The 20,503-nt window shown below is 39.4% G+C and overlaps 1 long non-coding RNA gene across 1 annotated transcript; it reads right to left on the reverse strand.

Annotated features, from left to right (window-relative positions):
* Positions 1–195: 195 nt before the first annotated feature.
* LOC142662407 (uncharacterized) lies at positions 196–19,038 on the reverse strand. The gene is made up of 3 exons (XR_012850930.1): positions 18,746–19,038; positions 2,787–2,860; positions 196–440 (listed from the first exon to the last, which is right to left on the reverse strand). It is a non-coding gene; the product is annotated as an uncharacterized LOC142662407 (long non-coding RNA).
* Positions 19,039–20,503: the final 1,465 nt, after the last annotated feature.

Consider the following 20,503-nt stretch of genomic DNA (forward strand, 5'->3'; position numbering starts at 1 on the left):
ATATGCTATATTCTAATCATGTATATAATATAAATATTCAGTATAATATAAGGTATAGTCTATTAGTGTATATAATATATATTGTATAGTATAATAATGTATGAAATATAATATAAAAGTATATTTTATGTTATATTGGTCTGATTTTCTGGCTTTGTCCATACAAATAAATTCCCACAAATGTCTCCACCGGGAGCTGAAACACTAACGGTTTATTAAAGGGCCGGCGTTATCGATTTCCTTGTAGGCCATTGTGTCAGGAATGCCCACATCAGCCATTCCTGTACCCGCTCCCAGGTCTGCTCTTTGTTGGCTGCTCCTCCGTTCCACCTACTCCTCTAATCCTCCGCTGAACATTCCTCTGATGTCAGATTATTGCAGATCAAAGCCGGCGCGTCCCTCATCACAATTATTTGAATTTAGCAGAATGATTTTGTTTTCTGTGGAGGACAGAGGACACCCCGAGGCTGTAAAATGAGATAATCCTTCCTGCCAGAGTCCCCTGTCCCAGCCATTCTACATGTCACTCCCTGGTGATGATCTGGTCTTCCTCTGCCAGGACTGCGGGGAAACCATGTCTAATGTAATGATTGTCCCCAATGGTGAAACCATCACCGCCGCTCAACGGGACAAAGACAATATCTCCCACATGACCAGAAAATAAAGATCACGAATATCTCCTTATACTGATCACGAATGTTATATATTATATCATGCAGCAAGTGGTGCTGAGGGCTAAACATCTATATCCAGTATAGCACCTAGCGTGATTAACAATGCTGACACTTGGGGTACAGGATGACACGCTGACACTTGGGGTACAGGATGACACGCTGACACTTGGGGAGAAGAGAATGATATGCTGACACTTGGGGTACAGGATGACCCACTGACACTTGGGGTACAAGATAATGACCCGCTGACACTTGGGGTACAGGATAATGACCCGCTGACACTTGGGGTACAGGATAATGACCCGCTGACACTTGGGGTACAGGATAATGACCCGCTGACACTTGGGGTACAGGATAATGACCCGCTGACACTTGGGGTAGCTACGATGTTGTGGTCACACAGTAAAACCTCAGGATGGTATTAGCCAAATGAAGTCCGTCAATTTCCTCCCTGGAGATCAGATTTATTTTATAGTTTCTAACCCAAAAGACACAAATCTATAATGCAGCTGATACTTTATATTATTTAATGGGCAAAATTCGTAATCATTTCTCGATATCCCGAAACTTTTAAAGGGGATTTCCATCTTTATTATAGTTCATGTATTATGGGTGTGGTCAGGTTGTCACAGCCCCTCCCCTGTCACTAACATCATTACATTTACTGGCCTCCTGAAGGAAAATCTATCAGTTATGCAGCCGTCGCCCCTGCTCCGGTGTAGTCAGGCAGTTTGCCCGTTCAGGATTTTAGGAAAGTTTGGTGACCACCACTGTTGGAGCCTTAATGACCGATACGCTGGTTGCCGCCCAGAAACCGATACAACGGAGTAGAATTTTTTAGCAGCTTGGCAGAAGGGGGCGACTCCGGGTCTCATATTTACAGGTACATTTTTTGGGGGGCAGACGCTCATAAGGAAGAAAAGAGCCCCTTCCCCGCTCCCCAGCTTTCACATATATCCTATGGGGTCACCTCGTTGTCTTCCCGCGATGGGATATTTATTTTACCTTTGCACCTTGGTCGGCATCATCCAATCTCTTAAATTCTTTCGCCGTTACTGGAAAGTTAATTATAAATGAATGGCCAAAATTATTTTAAGGAAAGTGGTTAAGAAACGGCGTTTAATGTGGAAAGTATCGTACAGCTGGAGATTTTAGGGGAACCCAGGGTCCCATAAAGCCTCTCTTCTCCAGCTGCTCTATTAATTAAAACAGGCACTGCATTACTTTGTCTCATTTTTTTGCTATGTGCTCAGGCAGCCATAAGAATAAAGTTCTGCCAGCGGTGATTGCAGCCGCAGAGCATCGCAGAAGCATTGGAATTTGAAGTCAGGATGTGGCAATGATCTGCAGTCGCTCCTACTTTGAGACTCTAATGCTCTATTCATGCGTCACATGCATTAGGATGTGGGAATGCTCTGCAGACATTAATACATTACTTGCATCAGGATGTTGCAATGCTCTGCAGCTGTTCATATGTCACATACATTAGGATACAATGCTCTGTAGATGTATATATGTCACATAAATTAGGATGCAATGCTCTGCAGATGCATATATGTCACATAAATTAGGATGCAATGCTCTGCAGCTCTATATGTCACATAAATTAGGATGCAATGCTCTGCAGCTCTATATGTCACATACATTAGGATACAATGCTCTGCAGATGTATATATGTCACATACATTAGGATGCAATGCTCTGCAGATGTATATATGTCACATACATTAGGATGCAATGCTCTGCAGATGTATATATGTCACATACATTAGGATGCAATGCTCTGCAGCTTGTTGTACATCACAGTTGTGTTTGATATATTTCAGAGTTATTACTGTAGCTTTAAAGTGTCTTTCAAAAATTTCCGAAAAAATGCTATATGACCGCTACATGTGAATATACTCTGATCTTACTCTGGGAGATATTTCACCAGCACCAGTGGGCTTCGGATCATCAGAATTTAGCATTTTATTTGGCGTTTTCTTCCTGCAGGATTTCTACCCCAGACAAGTTTTGTATTCACTCCTAAAACCATCTGATAATCCAGAATGTATAATAATGGCGGATTACAGGAATTTTACTGTATACAAAAATAATATCAGCAATACTCACTAGACCACGGTCACTCCTCGCTCTCTGTGTCCGGCATCGCTCACGTCACACATCTCCAGCTGCCTCTCATTTGTCTGAAAAATATAATCAATGTCTTCTATTTATATATTTTATTATTTACACAATTCTAATATATTCTTAGGTATGAGGTAGATAGATAGAGAGAGAGAGAGGAGAGAGAGATAGAGAGAGAGGAGAGAGAGAGAGAGGAGAGAGAGAGAGGAGAGAGAGAGAGGAGAGAGAGAGAGGAGAGAGAGAGAGGAGAGAGAGAGAGGAGAGAGAGAGAGAGAGGAGATAGAGAGAGGAGATAGAGAGAGGAGATAGAGAGAGGAGAGAGAGAGAGGAGAGAGAGAGGAGAGAGAGAGGAGATAGAGAGGAGATAGAGAGAGAGAGAGAGAGAGAGGAGATAGAGAGAGAGGAGATAGAGAGAGAGGAGAGAGAGAGAGGAGATAGAGAGAGAGAGGAGAGAGAGAGAGGAGATAGAGAGAGGAGAGAGAGAGAGAGAGGAGAGAGAGAGAGGAGAGAGAGAGAGAGGAGATAGAGGGAGAGGAGATAGAGGGAGAGGAGATAGAGGGAGAGGAGATAGAGGGAGAGGAGATAGAGGGAGAGGAGATAGAGGGAGAGGAGATAGAGGGAGAGGAGATAGAGAGAGGAGATAGAGAGAGGAGATAGAGAGAGGAGATAGAGAGAGGAGATAGAGAGAGGAGATAGAGAGAGGAGATAGAGAGAGGAGATAGAGAGAGGAGATAGAGAGAGGAGATAGAGAGAGGAGATAGAGAGAGGAGATAGAGAGAGAGAGAGAGAGAGAGAGAGGAGAGAGAGAGAGGAGAGAGAGAGAGAGGAGAGAGAGAGGAGATAGAGATAGATATGAGATAGATAGATAGATAGATAGATAGATAGATAGATAGATAGATAGATAGATAGATAGATAGATAGATAGACTATGGCTGGTAATGTTAGGAGGGCACTGACTGCAGCTCATGTCTATTATATCTCTGACACATTTTTTCCCGCACCAGGTGTTTAGACTCCGCCCCTCATGTTTTTTCTCTTTTCCACATCAGACAAAAACACAAACTCATCGAAAAAAAAACTCCAAAATGTCATGGTGTGAACTGGTTTCTGGATTTGAGCAGTAACTCATCCTTCTAAGTCTTAAATCCAGGGACAGGTTTGTTTCTTGGGTGGAGGTCTGTTCAGTCCCTCAATGTATATGACAGACGTAATAATCTTCCAAACGTTTACATTCCCATCACTAGGCGCAGGTCCACATTGCCTTTTATAGGCCGGAGCCTCACACGGTTACTGTAAACATGCCCGGCTTCTACTTGGCAGTGGGTACAATCTCACACCAGGGCTGTTTAACTCTTCCCCTGATGGGTCGTCTCCTGGGATACAATATTAAGCCCCTTGCCCTTACAGGTGAAATCCTCTATATACAATGACCCCCAGCTCCGTGGCAGAATTATAGGGGTGCAGACATAGCAATTGCAACCGGGCCCCTACTCCAGGAGGGGCCAATAGAGAAAATAGAGCGCTATCTGCAAGTTGTTTGGGGACACCCTGGAATAGTTACGCAGTGACGCATTCATGCCGTACACACCTGTCATATTTTGAGAGCGATCACAACACCAAAAATTGGGGCCAATTGTACCGATTAGATAGAAGGGGAGGAGCTTTTATAAAGCGTTGATCATAGTAACCAAGGAGATCACGAATTTACAAAATTGAGCACAGATTGGTCATTATGGGCCACACCCCTATTTTTTGTGGGTGTGGTAGTTAAAGGGTATGTATACTTTTGCAACCTTGTTCTTCGATTCCCCAATGCATCTAAAAGATGAAATATGCAAATCTCCTACCGTTTTGAGAATACAGCTCCTACGCAGTCCCATGTGTCTCCAATATGGTTGTCACGATACCAGAATTTGAAAAAAAGTTCTTCCATTTTCTGATGTGAGGCGCGAGGTACGATGAAGTCTGAACCTCCATGTGCCTCGCATTAATAGTCATTAACCCCATCATGTTCCTCACAGTCATAATGGACAACATTGGGTTAATGTATGAGGTACACGATGGGGTTAATGACTGTTAATGTGAGGCACATGGAGGTTCAGAATTCATCGCACCTCGCGCCTCACATTAATAAGTGACAGAAAGAAGATTTTTATTTTATTTGATTTACAGCGTAAACATCATAAATGACGCTATAAATTCGTTATTACGGCCGCGCCAATACCGAATATGTGAATATTTTTTTTTTTTTTACTTTAATGTACTGGCATATATCTATATACTGATAGTACACAGGCATATATCTATATACTGATAGTACACAGGCATATATCTATATACTGATAGTACACAGGAATATATCTATATACTGATAGCACACAGGCATATATCTATATACTGATAGCACACAGGCATATATCTATATACTGATAGCACACAGGCATATATCTATATACTGATAGTACACAGGGATATATCTATATACTGATAGCACACAGGCATATATCTATATACTGATAGTACACAGGCATATATCTATATACTGATAGCACACAGGCATATATCTATATACTGATAGTACACAGGCATATATCTATATACTGATAGCACACAGGCATATATCTATATAGTGATAGTACACAGGCATATATCTATATACTGATAGTACACAGGCATACATCTATATACTGATAGTACACAGGCATACATCTATATACTGATAGTACACAGGCATATATCTATATACTGATAGTACACAGGCATATATCTATATACTGATAGTACACAGGCATATATCTATATACTGATAGCACACAGGCATACATCTATATACTGATAGTACACAGGCATATATCTATACACTGATAGTACACAGGCATATATCTATACACTGATAGCACACAGGCATATATCTATATACTGATAGCACACAGGCATATATCTATATACTGATAGCACACAGGCATATATCTATACACTGATAGCACACAGGCATATATCTATATACTGATAGCACACAGGCATATATCTATATACTGATAGCACACAGGCATATATCTATATACTGATAGCACACAGGCATATATCTATATACTGATAGCACACAGGCATATATCTATATACTGATAGCACACAGGCATATATCTATATAGTGATAGCACACAGGCATACATCTATATACTGATAGTACACAGGCATATATCTATACACTGATAGCACACAGGCATATATCTATATACTGATAGCACACAGGCATATATCTATATACTGATAGTACACAGGCATATATCTATATACTGATAGCACACAGGCATATATCTATATACTGATAGCACACAGGCATATATCTATATACTGATAGTACACAGGCATATATCTATATACTGATAGTACACAGGCATATATCTATATACTGATAGTACACAGGCATATATCTATACACTGATAGTACACAGGCATATATCTATATACTGATAGTACACAGGCATACATCTATATACTGATAGCACACAGGCATATATATATATACTGATAGCACACAGGCATATATCTATATACTGATAGCACACAGGCATATATCTATATACTGATAGCACACAGGCATATATCTATATACTGATAGTACACAGGCATATATCTATATACTGATAGTACACAGGCATATATCTATATACTGATAGTACACAGGCATATATCTATATACTGATAGTACACAGGCATATATCTATACACTGATAGTACACAGGCATATATCTATATACTGATAGTACACAGGCATATATCTATATACTGATAGCACACAGGCATATATCTATATACTGATAGCACACAGGCATATATCTATATACTGATAGTACACAGGCATATATCTATATACTGATAGTACACAGGCACATATCTATATACTGATAGCACACAGGCACATATCTATATACTGATAGTACACAGGCATATATCTATATACTGATAGTACACAGGCATATATCTATATACTGATAGTACACAGGCATACATCTATATACTGATAGTACACAGGCATATATCTATACACTGATAGCACACAGGCATACATCTATATACTGATAGCACACAGGCATATATATATACTGATAGTACACAGGAATATATCTATATACTGATAGTACACAGGCATATATCTATACACTGATAGTACACAGGAATATATCTATATACTGATAGTACACAGCCATATATCTATATACTGATAGCACACAGGCATATATCTATATACTGATAGTACACAGGCATATATCTATATACTGATAGTACACAGGCACATATCTATATACTGATAGTACACAGGCATATATCTATATACTGATAGCACACAGGCATATATCTATATACTGATAGCACACAGGCATATATCTATATACTGATAGTACACAGGCATATATCTATATACTGATAGTACACAGGCACATATCTATATACTGATAGCACACAGGCATATATCTATATACTGATAGCACACAGGCATATATCTATATACTGATAGCACACAGGCATATATCTATATACTGATAGTACACAGGCATATATCTATATACTGATAGTACACAGGCATATATCTATATACTGATAGCACACAGGCATATATCTATATACTGATAGTACACAGGCATATATCTATATACTGATAGTACACAGGCACATATCTATATACTGATAGTACACAGGCATATATCTATATACTGATAGCACACAGGCATATATCTATATACTGATAGCACACAGGCATATATCTATATACTGATAGTACACAGGCATATATCTATACACTGATAGTACACAGGCATATATCTATACACTGATAGTACACAGGCATATATCTATACACTGATAGTACACAGGCATATATCTATATACTGATAGCACACAGGCATATATCTATATACTGATAGCACACAGGCATATATCTATATACTGATAGCACACAGGCATATATCTATATACTGATAGTACACAGGCATATATCTATATACTGATAGTACACAGGCACATATCTATATACTGATAGTACACAGGCACATATCTATATACTGATAGTACACAGGCATATATCTATATACTGATAGTACACAGGCATATATCTATATACTGATAGTACACAGGCATATATCTATATACTGATAGTACACAGGCACATATCTATATACTGATAGTACACAGGCATATATCTATATACTGATAGTACACAGGCATATATCTATATACTGATAGTACACAGGCATATATCTATATACTGATAGTACACAGGCATATATCTATATACTGATAGTACACAGGCACATATCTATATACTGATAGTACACAGGCATATATCTATATACTGATAGTACACAGGCATACATCTATATACTGATAGCACACAGGCATATATCTATATACTGATAGCACACAGGCATATATCTATATACTGATAGTACACAGGCATATATCTATATACTGATAGTACACAGGCATACATCTATATACTGATAGCACACAGGCATATATCTATATACTGATAGCACACAGGCATATATCTATATACTGATAGTACACAGGCATATATCTATATACTGATAGTACACAGGCATATATCTATATACTGATAGCACACAGGCATATATCTATATACTGATAGTACACAGGCATATATCTATATACTGATAGCACACAGGCATATATCTATATACTGATAGTACACAGGCACATATCTATATACTGATAGTACACAGGCATACATCTATATACTGATAGCACACAGGCATATATATATATACTGATAGCACACAGGCATATATCTATATACTGATAGCACACAGGCATATATCTATATACTGATAGCACACAGGCATATATCTATATACTGATAGTACACAGGCATATATCTATATACTGATAGTACACAGGCATATATCTATATACTGATAGTACACAGGCATATATCTATATACTGATAGCACACAGGCATATATCTATATACGGATAGTACACAGGCATATATCTATATACTGATAGTACACAGGCATATATCTATATACTGATAGTACACAGGCATATATCTATATACTGATAATACACAGGCATATATCTATATACTGATAGCACACAGGCATATATCTATATACTGATAGTACACAGGCATATATCTATATACTGATAGTACACAGGCATATATCTATATACTGATAGCACACAGGCATATATCTATATACGGATAGTACACAGGCATATATCTATATACTGATAGCACACAGGCATACATATATATACACTGATAGTACACAGGCATATATCTATATACTGATAGTACACAGGCAGTTGTTAGGACAGACCTAAGTACTATATTTTTCGGACTATATGACGCAGTTTTTAGCAAGAATAAATCTCAAGGGACCGACCCGCGCTGAGCCTGCTCCATACACTGCAGGTATCAGCTGTGTTTTACAGCGGACACACTGCTCTAACGGCCAGGAAGAGCAATTTCGCTGTTTTTGGCCTTTAAAGGGGTTGTGCCATAAAACACAAAGTATAGGGGATACATGTGTGATCGTTATAGGTGTTTTTCTATGAAGAACATTTATGACATATCCACAGGATAGGTCATAAATGTCAGATAGATGCAGGTCCCACCTCTGGGACCCACACCTATCTCTAGAACGGGGCCCCCTAAACCCTGTTCCAGCTTTCTGTGCTCTCCCGGCCCCTTGATTACATGTGGAGTTACTGAAACAGCGTAACTCGCTGAGCTATGCTGTTTCCGTAACGCCTATAGAACGGAACAGTAGTTACGGAAACAGCGTAGCTCGAATGCTACGCTGCTTCCGTAACTGCCATTCACTACCATGGAAGTTAGGGAAACCGCGTAGCTCAGCGAGTTACGCTGTTTCAGTAACTCCACATGCAACCAAGTGGCCGCTGGTTCAAGGGGAAGTAATAAAATGTGCAAAAAAAATATGTTAGATACATTTTTAGGAGTGTAAAAAAATCTAAATATTAAAAGTTAAAAAAAACAAAACATTTTTCCCCAAGCACAATGTAAAAAATAAAATAAATTGGTATCTCTGCCTCCGTAAAAGTCTGATCTATTACAATATACCATTATTTAACACGCACGGTGTGTTTAAAAATGTAAAACATCAAAGTAGTTTTTTGGTCACCTCAGCGCTTAAATTAAATAAAAAAAATGTATCAAAAAAATTGTACGTACCAAAAAATGGTGCCAATAAAACTACAGTTCGTCCCGCAAAAAATAAGCCCTCACACCGCTCAATCGATGAAAAAAAATATAAAAAAAAGTTATGGCACTCAGAATGTGGTGAAACAGAATAAATTATTTTTTAACAAATACATTTTTTCCTATTTTCTGTGGTCTAAAACCTGGGTGCGCCTTATAGTCCGAAAAATACAGTATGCCCTGGGGTCCTTCAATGGAAATATAGTCAGACAGCCCTGGGGTCCTTCAATGAGCTGTCTGACCATATATGGTATGTCCCTCGATCGTGTCACAGGGATCCCCCCCCTTCTTATTTTCCCTTTGAATGCTCCGGTCAGCATTCAAGAGAATAGCGATGGAGATCAGAGGTCTCTCTGATCTCCGCCACTAGAGCCGGGCTACGGCTGTGTAATACAGCTATTGCCCTGCTCCTGACAACAGGTGTGCGCGTGCGGTCTGCACTTCACTAACGAGCGGCGGCGGCGCCAGCCCTGAACACAGGGAACATGGGGGTGTTTTTCGCAATGCCCCGGCCATGTTCTCTGTCTTCAGTGCTTGCGCTCATTATTCTGACCGTGCGCGCACACTTCTCTGGAGCGGGGTAATGGATGCATCACACAGCCGCAGCCCCACTCAGACTACATTCATGTGTTGCAATACTAAGCTGTGTGTCCGCACGTCTTAGTATCTAAATACATGAATTAACGGTATTGAACCGTTTCAGGGTGCGCGGCATCAAAACCGTATCAACATTTCCATGCATCGTGCAACCCAAGGCTCCAGGGTTACAAACTTGAAACCAACTTTGTGTAAAGTCTGATCGTGCAGTCATGATCCCGTCTATCTGTTCCCTACTGTTCCACCATGTAACCCAAGTCTGTAACCTCCCACAAGATCCACTTATTCATCTTCTGAAACACTCTGTGCTGCTTGGGGCTCTAATCCTTTCACTATGCAAACTGCACTATGTAACTCAGAGTGTCACCTTAAAGTCGCATAGATTGAATAGATGTTTTTCATTCAAGTGTGTATATTTCTGTGGATTTTATTTTCTAATTTGAGGGGAAACCGCTTATCAAGACGATAGTCTGGATAAGTTGCGGATAAGAATCTCATTTACAATCTTCCCGGACACTAAATTTATTTGAATAAGCCCAGAGCTCCGTACCTTAGTTTTTATCGCACTAAGACATAGTCCATGGTCTGCTATAACTAAAACGCTTGCAGATGTGTAACAACCCTCAGAGCTCCGGCAATGCTCCGCACAGTCCGCTCCTATTTACTCCACAGTCCTTGTTATGTCCCACTTATCTAAGGCAGTTCTCATGCAGATCCTGTAACAAAAGGAAAATACTGTTCTTATCGTCTCCCTACCCTGCTAAGGGTATTATTCCCCAAAATGACAATTATATTTCCATGAGTTGTCTTCCTCTTTCAAATTCTAAAAACTCCAAGCAACTTTCATAGGGTTCAGATGATCTACAGACGTTCATCCATCTGTGACATCATGTTGACACAGATAATAAAAAAATAAAAAATACCACAGATGATGATAACATGATGTCACAGATGATAAAAAAATACCACAGATGATAACATGATGTCACAGATGATAAAAAAAATACCACAGATGATAACATGATGTCACAGATGATGTCACAGATGATAAAATGATATTGAATATAACGATGTCAGGGATGATAAAATAATATTACAGATAATATTGTGTTACAATTTTTTGTAATATAATTTTGTTATCCGTGATACCATTTTATCTGTGAATTCATTTTATCATCCATGAGCTCGTGACATCCTGGTATCATCTGTGATATAATTTTTATCATTCATGACATCATGTTATCTGTGATGTCATTTTATTATACGTGACAATATAGTATCATCTGTGATATAACTTATCATCCATGACATCACTTTATCTGTGATGTCATTTAATTATCCGTGACATCAAGGTATCATCTGTGATCTCATTTTTCACCTGTAACATCAAGGTGTTTTTTATATCTGTGAAACCATGTTATTATCTGTGATATCATTTTATTATCTGTGACAATTTTTTCATCTGTGACATGTCTGTAACCAATCAGGAGATTCATTAAAGTGGATTTCCCTTTAGTGCACTCCAAAACAGTTATGCCTAGTTCAGGGTCTGAGGGGGCCATTGTATGACACAGAGATTCGCTCTTTGGTGTTCTTTGAATCTATGTGTTATATAATGCCTTAGTTGTAGCAGTTGCTGGGGAACTTGGGATACAACCATTACAGCTGCAACAGGAGTAGAAATCAAACTTTCCCAGACTTCTGAACAGAAAATTTGCCAACTTACTGTGAGATTTGCCCACTTAGATCACTGCATACCTAGGCAGATTTTCTATGCAGGGCTATAAAAAGCTGTGTGGCAACTCCAGTGGGATCAATAATGGCAGACCCATTGGTTGTCACGCAGCTTTCCAAGAAACAGATAAAACGAAATAACTGCTACACAGTATATTTTACAACTTCACAGACAAGGGACAATCTTTATGGGTATTTTGTATGTTATTTTGGAGGTATACGCTCTTTTTTCTATGTCTAAAGAGCACTGGAAGATCCAATGGATTCCAGCGGATTCTCCAGAGGAATAATTATCAAGGCAGGAGAAATTGTTTAGCAAAACCAATGACCTAATCAGCAGAAAATATCTCTGTGAATGGAGGAAAGTGCAGGAAATGATGGATGTTAATGTCTCCCAGGCTCAGGATAACTGCTGCAGAGTGCAGTGTTTTTCTGCCCAATTACTGTTTTATATGTTGTGTAATGCCTGACTTCTCCGGGTATGACGAAGGGTTAAATCCTGGCAACGAACTACTGAGTGTAACATGAGAGTGGAGCTGGGGCTCTGGATTACACTACAGCCTGATCCACGGTACAGGATTGATCGGTCTATGCAGCGCATGCAAGTACCAAAAAATATAAAAAACAAAGTATACATGAAATAAACACTCACTACCCTGTACTGGTCACTGATGGGTTGTGCCCACTGTGTATATGGAGGAGCAGCTCAATGTGGGTGAGAGCGAATTGTGACTGAAAGCTCCGATCTGATTGTTACGCCACAGTCCGGTGTTGGGAGATCCCTGCTCATTCTCTATATCTACCATTTGTTGATCTATCTATCTATCTATCTATCTATCTATCTATCTTCTAATATCTCTCATATCTATCTATCTATCTCTCATATCTATCTATCTCATATCGAATATCGCTCATATCTATCCATCTCAAATCGATCCATCTCATATCTAATAGCTCTCATATCTATCTTCTATCTATCTATCTATCTATCTATCTATCTATCTATCTATCTATCTCTCATATCTATCTCTATCTCATATCTATCTATCTATCTCATATCTATCTATCTATCTATTTCATATATATCTATCTATCTATCTATCTATGTATCTCATATCTATCTATCTATCTATCTATCTCATATCTATCTATGTATCTCATATCTATCTATCTATCATATCTAGCTATCTATCTATCTTATATCTAATATCTCTCATATCTATCTATCTCATATCTATCTATCTATCTATCTATCTCATATCTATCTATCTATCTATCTATCTATCTATCTATCTATCTATCTATCTATCTATCTATCTATCTATCTATCTATCTATCTATCTATCTATCATATCTATCTCATATCTATCTATCTATCTATCTATCTATCTATCTATCTATCTATCTATCTATCTATCTATCTATCTATCTATCTATCTATCTATCTATCTATCTATCTCATATCTATCTATCTATCATCTATCTATCTATCTATCTCATATCTATCTCATATCTATCTATCTATCTATCTATTTCATATCTATCTATCTATCTATCTATCATATCTATCTATCTATCTATGTATCTCATATCTATCTATCTATCTCTCATATCTATCTATCTATCTATCTATCTATCTATCTATCTAATATCTATCTATGTATCTCATATCTATCTATCTAATATCTATCTATGTATCTCATATCTATCTCATATCTATCTATCTATCTCATATCTATCTATCTATCTATCTATCTATCTATCTATCTATCTATCTATCTATCTATCTATCTATCTATCTATGCTAAGAGTTTCTTTAGCTCTGCTGGTTTTTATGAAAATGAGTTATGCAAATCCAATGCTATAAAACAAGTTACACACAGGAATGAGCGAGGTCTAATTCATCCAAACTCAGATTTTACTGTCTGATATTATTTATTTTATTAGCCCGGGCTGGAAAGGGGTGAACTGAGGACTCATTTATTTTACTTATTCAGAACTTTCTATAAGAACTTAGAAACTGCATCACAAACAAGAGAAAATTCCCATAAAGAGAATGAACCTGGAGGACGCCAGTTATAATGTAGCCACTGACAGATCCTACATTATTCCATGGAGAGGATATAGAACTGATACCTTCAATGCTCTACAGCGAACCGTGAAATATTTGTAGGAAAAATCACCAACTCCAGTGACTAATATATAATGTAGGAATGCAAAATAACGCTGCCGATCCCATATCATAAAATAACACTATCACAACCGGGGATTGTACAACCCTGTACACTGAAAAACATATACAGACAGTGTACAAACATCCAAAGCATCGTTATGTGCGATCGATCGATAGATAGATAGATAGATAGATAGATAGATAGATAGATAGATAGATAGATAGATAGATATAATAGAAATGACATTAAATCACTGCAAATTTCAAACTGGGTGAATTGATTCTACCATCTGTATCCATATAAAATGTGTTCTCAGGGTGTATTATTACACCTTAATAATGTTGGAAGCGTGTGATATTGGAGCTTATATACCATAGGCAAGGATGATAGCCAGAAATTCTCTCCACCTGATCATGGAACTCTTGTAGTAAATTGTAAGACATAACTTTGTATGTATAAGGATTAAATTAAGCTTCAATATAAGGGAACAGCGATGGGGGCAATACTTACCCCACCATAAGCAAAGCTGATTTTTAAGTGTATTGGAAAAAAGATACAGTACATTCTTATCAGAGTGTTTTACAAAAATCTATAATCTTATGGATGGGGCATACATGGGAAAATGATGACCGCTAACAAGATGGATGGGTACAATAACAAAAATTATAGGGGTTATGTTAAGAAGACAAAGATCCAAAACAGAAGATGGACATCCTGGAGCAACGGTATGTATAGGGTCTAACTGGACCCATATTATAGTATTACTACTTTTATTATTATTACCACTTCTATTGTATTTGGAATAACTATTATTAAGGTTATTTGTTGTATATTGTTATACATCATATTATAATTTTCAAATAGGAAAAAAAATAAATCACTGCCCCATAAGGACGATCTAATGATAAATCCTAAATTTTCAATAACCCAAACCTATTTTCTATAGAGATTATCTACCCGGTTACATGTCCCATGATGTCACTTTTGTACACAATACACTAGTTGTAACGATACTGGTTCTATGGACACAGTTCACAAAAATAGTCAGTGGTAATGCAGAGCTCGTAGCAATTTAAATGTTGCAATTCAAGAAGTTGTATGTCAAGGAGTTGTGATGCGAAAAGCTAAAATAAGGAATAGGTGTAATTGGGTTGGTGCATGCTAACCTGGGGTGCAGTCTCTAAGGAATTCTGTGTTCTTCACAATGAACCTCCGCAATTGGGTATGGCCTTTACTGCAAGGGAATTCCCTGGATAGTCCCCAGGATAATCCCCCAAATGATGGTTGGGTTGCAGGTGAAGTAGTACAATGGAGAGAGGCATTAAGTAGCGGTCAGATGTATTCAGAGTTTTGTACAAAGGGGCATAAGATCAGCAGTGGTCAGGTGTGGACAGAGCTTGGTTCACAGGGGTGAAAGATCAGCCGTGGTCAGATGTAGGCAGAGTTCGGTACATAGGGATGAAAGACCAGCTGTGGTCAGATATTTGCAAAGTTCGGTACACAGGAGCAGGAGATCAGCCGTGGTCAGATATAAGCAGCGTTTGGTACACAGGGGTGAAAGATCAGCCGTGGTCAGATGTACGCAGAGTTGGCCATGACTAAGAGTGTGGCCAGTTTTTATTCCTGGATTGTTGTATCTATTTTAAGATGGCATAACAAAACTTCCGATTTTTTTAAACTGAGGATTTGCTGCACTTTGCCCTATTCAAAATGTATGCAGAGTTCGGTTCACAGGAGCAGTAGATCATCTGTGGTCAGAGGTATACAGACTTCACTACACAGGGGCAGAAGATTGGCAGCTGTCAGATGTAGGTAGAGTTTAGAACGCAGATGTGAAAGATCAGCCGGGATCAGATGTATGCAAAGATTGGTATACAGGAGCAAGAGATCGGCCGTGGTCAGATGTAGGAAGAGTTTGATACACAGGGCTGGAAGATCAGCCGTGGTCAGATGTATGAAGAGTTCAGTACACAGGAGCGGAAGATCAGCTGTGCTCAGATGTAGGTAGAGTTTAGTACACAGATGTGGAAGATCAGCCGTGATTAGATGTATGCAAAGTTTGGTATACAGGAGCAAGAGATCAGCCGTGGTCAGATGTAGGCAGAGTTTGGTACACAGGGTTGGAAGATCAGCCGTGGTCAGATGTAGGCAGAGTTTGGTAAACAGGATTAGAAGATCAGGCGTGGTCACATGTAGGCAGAGTTCAGTACACAGGGGTGGAAGATCAGCCGTGGTCAGATGTATACAGAGTTCAGTACACAGGAGCGGAAGATCAGTCGTGGTTCAGATGTATGCACAGTTGATACACAGTAGAGCAATAGTGGTAAGCACAGGGAAGCTGGATTACTGGCAGGCCAGAATAATCGGCCACAGGAAATACAAAGCTGGGGGTATATATAGAGCAGCAAATACTGTGACTGGCTACATGGCAAGTGCAATGTATAACTAATCTCCAAGAAGTTCAGCTCCTGACACTTGTATATTGTTGCGCAAAGTTCACCTCTATCTGCTGTGATAATATTTTAACTAGTCTGGTCAGGTGAGGGCATCTACTGGCACCTAACCTGGTGAGGCAGAATACATAAGAGATGGCAGCACTGCACCCCCGGGGTGTTCCATTTTACGACCACAACCAGATCGCTCAGCAATTTTATCAAAAACCCAACACTATGTTCAAATCAAAAAGTTGTAAGAAATTACATTCAAAATTGTATCTTTCTTGGAAAGCTGGGTCAAATACATCTTCAATAAGGGTTTTCACCCAGCTTTCCCTGACTTCTGAATGGTAAACTGTACCTCCCCTTTGTGGTCCAGGACTATAGGAAAGCTGGGTGAAGCTTTAAGGCAGCCATATTGGATCTCACCCAGCTTTCCAAGGAACAGATGTCAGAAATGACCGGCTTTTATAATTACCGGGATTTTTTTATTATATATATGAAGCTTTTACCCTCATTGCAGACAAAACAATTATTTTTACAGTGAGCCCCGTGTGTTCTCCCCGCGCTGCCGCGCTCACATCTGGCGCTGCGTACACGGGGTCTTCCCGATATAATGTGAATTTACTTAAAAACTGTTAAAAGAAACAAATAAAGCAATTTTGTGGTTAACAGTTAGAGGCTGAAATCCAAACGATCTCCGTAAACACACTCAGGCCTGCGAGACTTGGAAACGGTCTGTGCGCGGCCTCGCTTAACTCTCACTGCGCCAGACAGCAGTCACGCGTCAATCAAAAAGACCCAGCAACGATGGATTGCTACAATACCTGACTTATATACAGATGTAGCAGAGCTGAATGGGTTATTTAATTCCTTGGCCCTACATAATGATAACTCCAAGAGATAAGTTTACATGGTAGAATTACCTGCAGCCCTATGTAAAACACAGATAAACATCACAATATCACCATAAATTGTGCTAAATGACCAATTCTTCTCTGCTGCACCGGTACATAATTAGCACTGCAAAGAGCCTGCCCTTTTGACGATCTAAATATGTTGTTTTAGTTTCTTTTAATTTCTCCAATCGAACACTTTAAAACTTTATCTATATGGCTGATGACTTGGTACGGAATATTTTCAACAACATAGTGCCAATGTGAACTAAGGTAGCTGAGCCGAGTTTGTTGTTGGAGCAGAGGTGAGTTTGTCAGAGCTGGTACAGCTCAGTTGGATCGATATATTAGCGATGAGTTTGTCATAGCAGAGCTGAGACTGTCAAACGGAACGGAGCTGAGATTGTTAAACATAGTAGAGCTGAGTTTGCCAAATGCCGCATAGCTGTGTTTATCAAATATACCAAAGTTGAGTTTGTGAGAGTTCAGTTTTTCATAGGTTATGGAGATACACTTGTCTCATGCAGCAGAGCTAACTTTGTTATATGGCGTGAACAGAACTGAGTTTGTCAGATGTAGTAGAGTCGAGTTTGCCCGTTGTTGCACAGTTCAGCTTGTCATTCAGCACAACTAAAGGTCATGTGTCACTTTTGGTTTTGCATAGGATTACTTATTATCCCAGCGCGCCTCCAGCTCTGCTACCTCTATACAGTTGAATACATATTAAGTTTTCGTGTATAGTAAATAATCACTGGAAACTTTTGGATACATTTGAAAATGTTACGGTTTCCCCCGGCAACGCTTCTGCTGCAGTAATGATGGCAATTTAATTAGTGAAGGATCGTTAAGGTGCGGCACTTACCTCCTCGCTGCCCGGATACGTCTCGTGTCGCAGCCTTGTCCGACTACTGCTCCTCTGAGGCACCAGATACTTCAGTCATCTCTCCCCCCAGAGCTCAGCCCCTCCAATGTGGCTTTCTGCCCAGTGACTCTTGCTTCGCAGCCAAGGAAACTTTCTCTAAAGAAGGAACCAGAGCCAGAAATCGCTTTGAAACGAAGACACAGAGAAGACGAGAGCGGAAGGGATGGTTCTTGTCTTCGTTTGTTCTGTAAAAAAAAAAAAAAAAAAATGCAAAAAAAAAATACATTTGACTTTTTTTTATTTTGGAAATTGACAACACATGCCTGCTTTATGTAGCAGAGGCCTAGTAAACAGCCCATCCTCGCCGAGCGCGTCGCCACGGCAACAAACATGCAGGAAATAGCCAAGATAACAGGAATAGGGACTAAAAAACATGTGTTTTGGATGGAAAGTCGCCCCCCCCACCCCCAATTTTCTTTTTTTTCCGCCGCCGATTATTTCTCAATGTGAACGTTGGAGCCTCGACGTCAATTTATTACAGCACAAAACAATAAATCAGAAATCACGCCAATCTGTTTCTAGAGTTAAAAAGTATTTTTCCCCCTAAAATGTCTATCCCTCTTATGTGGATTACTTCAAAATCCTATTATCATGACCGCTTTCCCAAACAGCAAATCTATCATGTCACAACTGTCTGACAACCCCACTGTGGGAATATGGTTGTCATCCAGCTTATCCAGGGTCTAGAACGGCAAAATTGCCCATTTTTGCCATTAATCAAAGACCGGTTCCTTTATTGCTGCAGAACTACTCGGATGAGGCAGATTTGCCATTCAGGACACTTGATAAATTGGATGACAACCAGGTTCCCACAGTGCAGTTGACACACTTTTCTAGAGTCTTTCGCTGCCTATCTCCCTAATTATACAGTGATATGGGAGCAGAGACTGTGATATCACATAACTGGATAGATATGCCATTCAGAAGCCTAGAAAAGCTGAGTGACAACCCCATAGTGGGAGTTGCAATTGCAGTAATAATGGTTGTCATCGTGGCTTCCAACAAAGCTGTCCACTCCTGCTACATCCCCAGCTCCTGTATCACTGCACATTTACACAGATTTGCAGTCCACAGCTCTATGAAACTGGGTGACAATCTCTGCGGGAACATAATGGCCGATACCCAGCTTTCTCAGAAACGGATAACACGAAAACTTGGCAGACGTTTTACAGGTTTATGAGTTTTTTGAATGCCATAATGTGTGGGGGTGCAATGCCAAGAATGAGGGGGCCCCGATTGGTATAATTGGCCACATGTGCCGTCATTCTCCATGTAGGATACAGAAAAGCCAAGTGACCCTAAGGACTGGGACCCCTTTTTTTTGGGGATCATGGGAGTCCCAGCAGTCGGACCGCCACATAACACACTCTTTTGACATGCCATAAAAGTGGAAAACCCCTATAAACTCCAATAAGATACATGTTTGTCATAACTAGATTGTAAGCTCTGGGGACCAGGGTACGACACCGTCCACCAAGGACATCCTGCCTCCCCACAATGTCATTATTGCCTTTTCTATAGGTCAAATTCAGAAAAGAATGGTCGTAATTAATGGTTTATGAAAAGTCGCAGTGAGAGGCGATCATAGAACAAGAAGTCCCCTAGGCCTGATTCACATGAACGTTGTATACGCCGCGTGCTGTGCGTGAAAACAACGGACAGCACACGGACCTATGCAACTCAATGGGGCTATTCAGA

Source organism: Rhinoderma darwinii, chromosome 10 (assembly GCF_050947455.1).
Source record: "Rhinoderma darwinii isolate aRhiDar2 chromosome 10, aRhiDar2.hap1, whole genome shotgun sequence".
In the NCBI taxonomy this organism is placed as follows: Eukaryota; Metazoa; Chordata; class Amphibia; order Anura; family Rhinodermatidae; genus Rhinoderma; species Rhinoderma darwinii.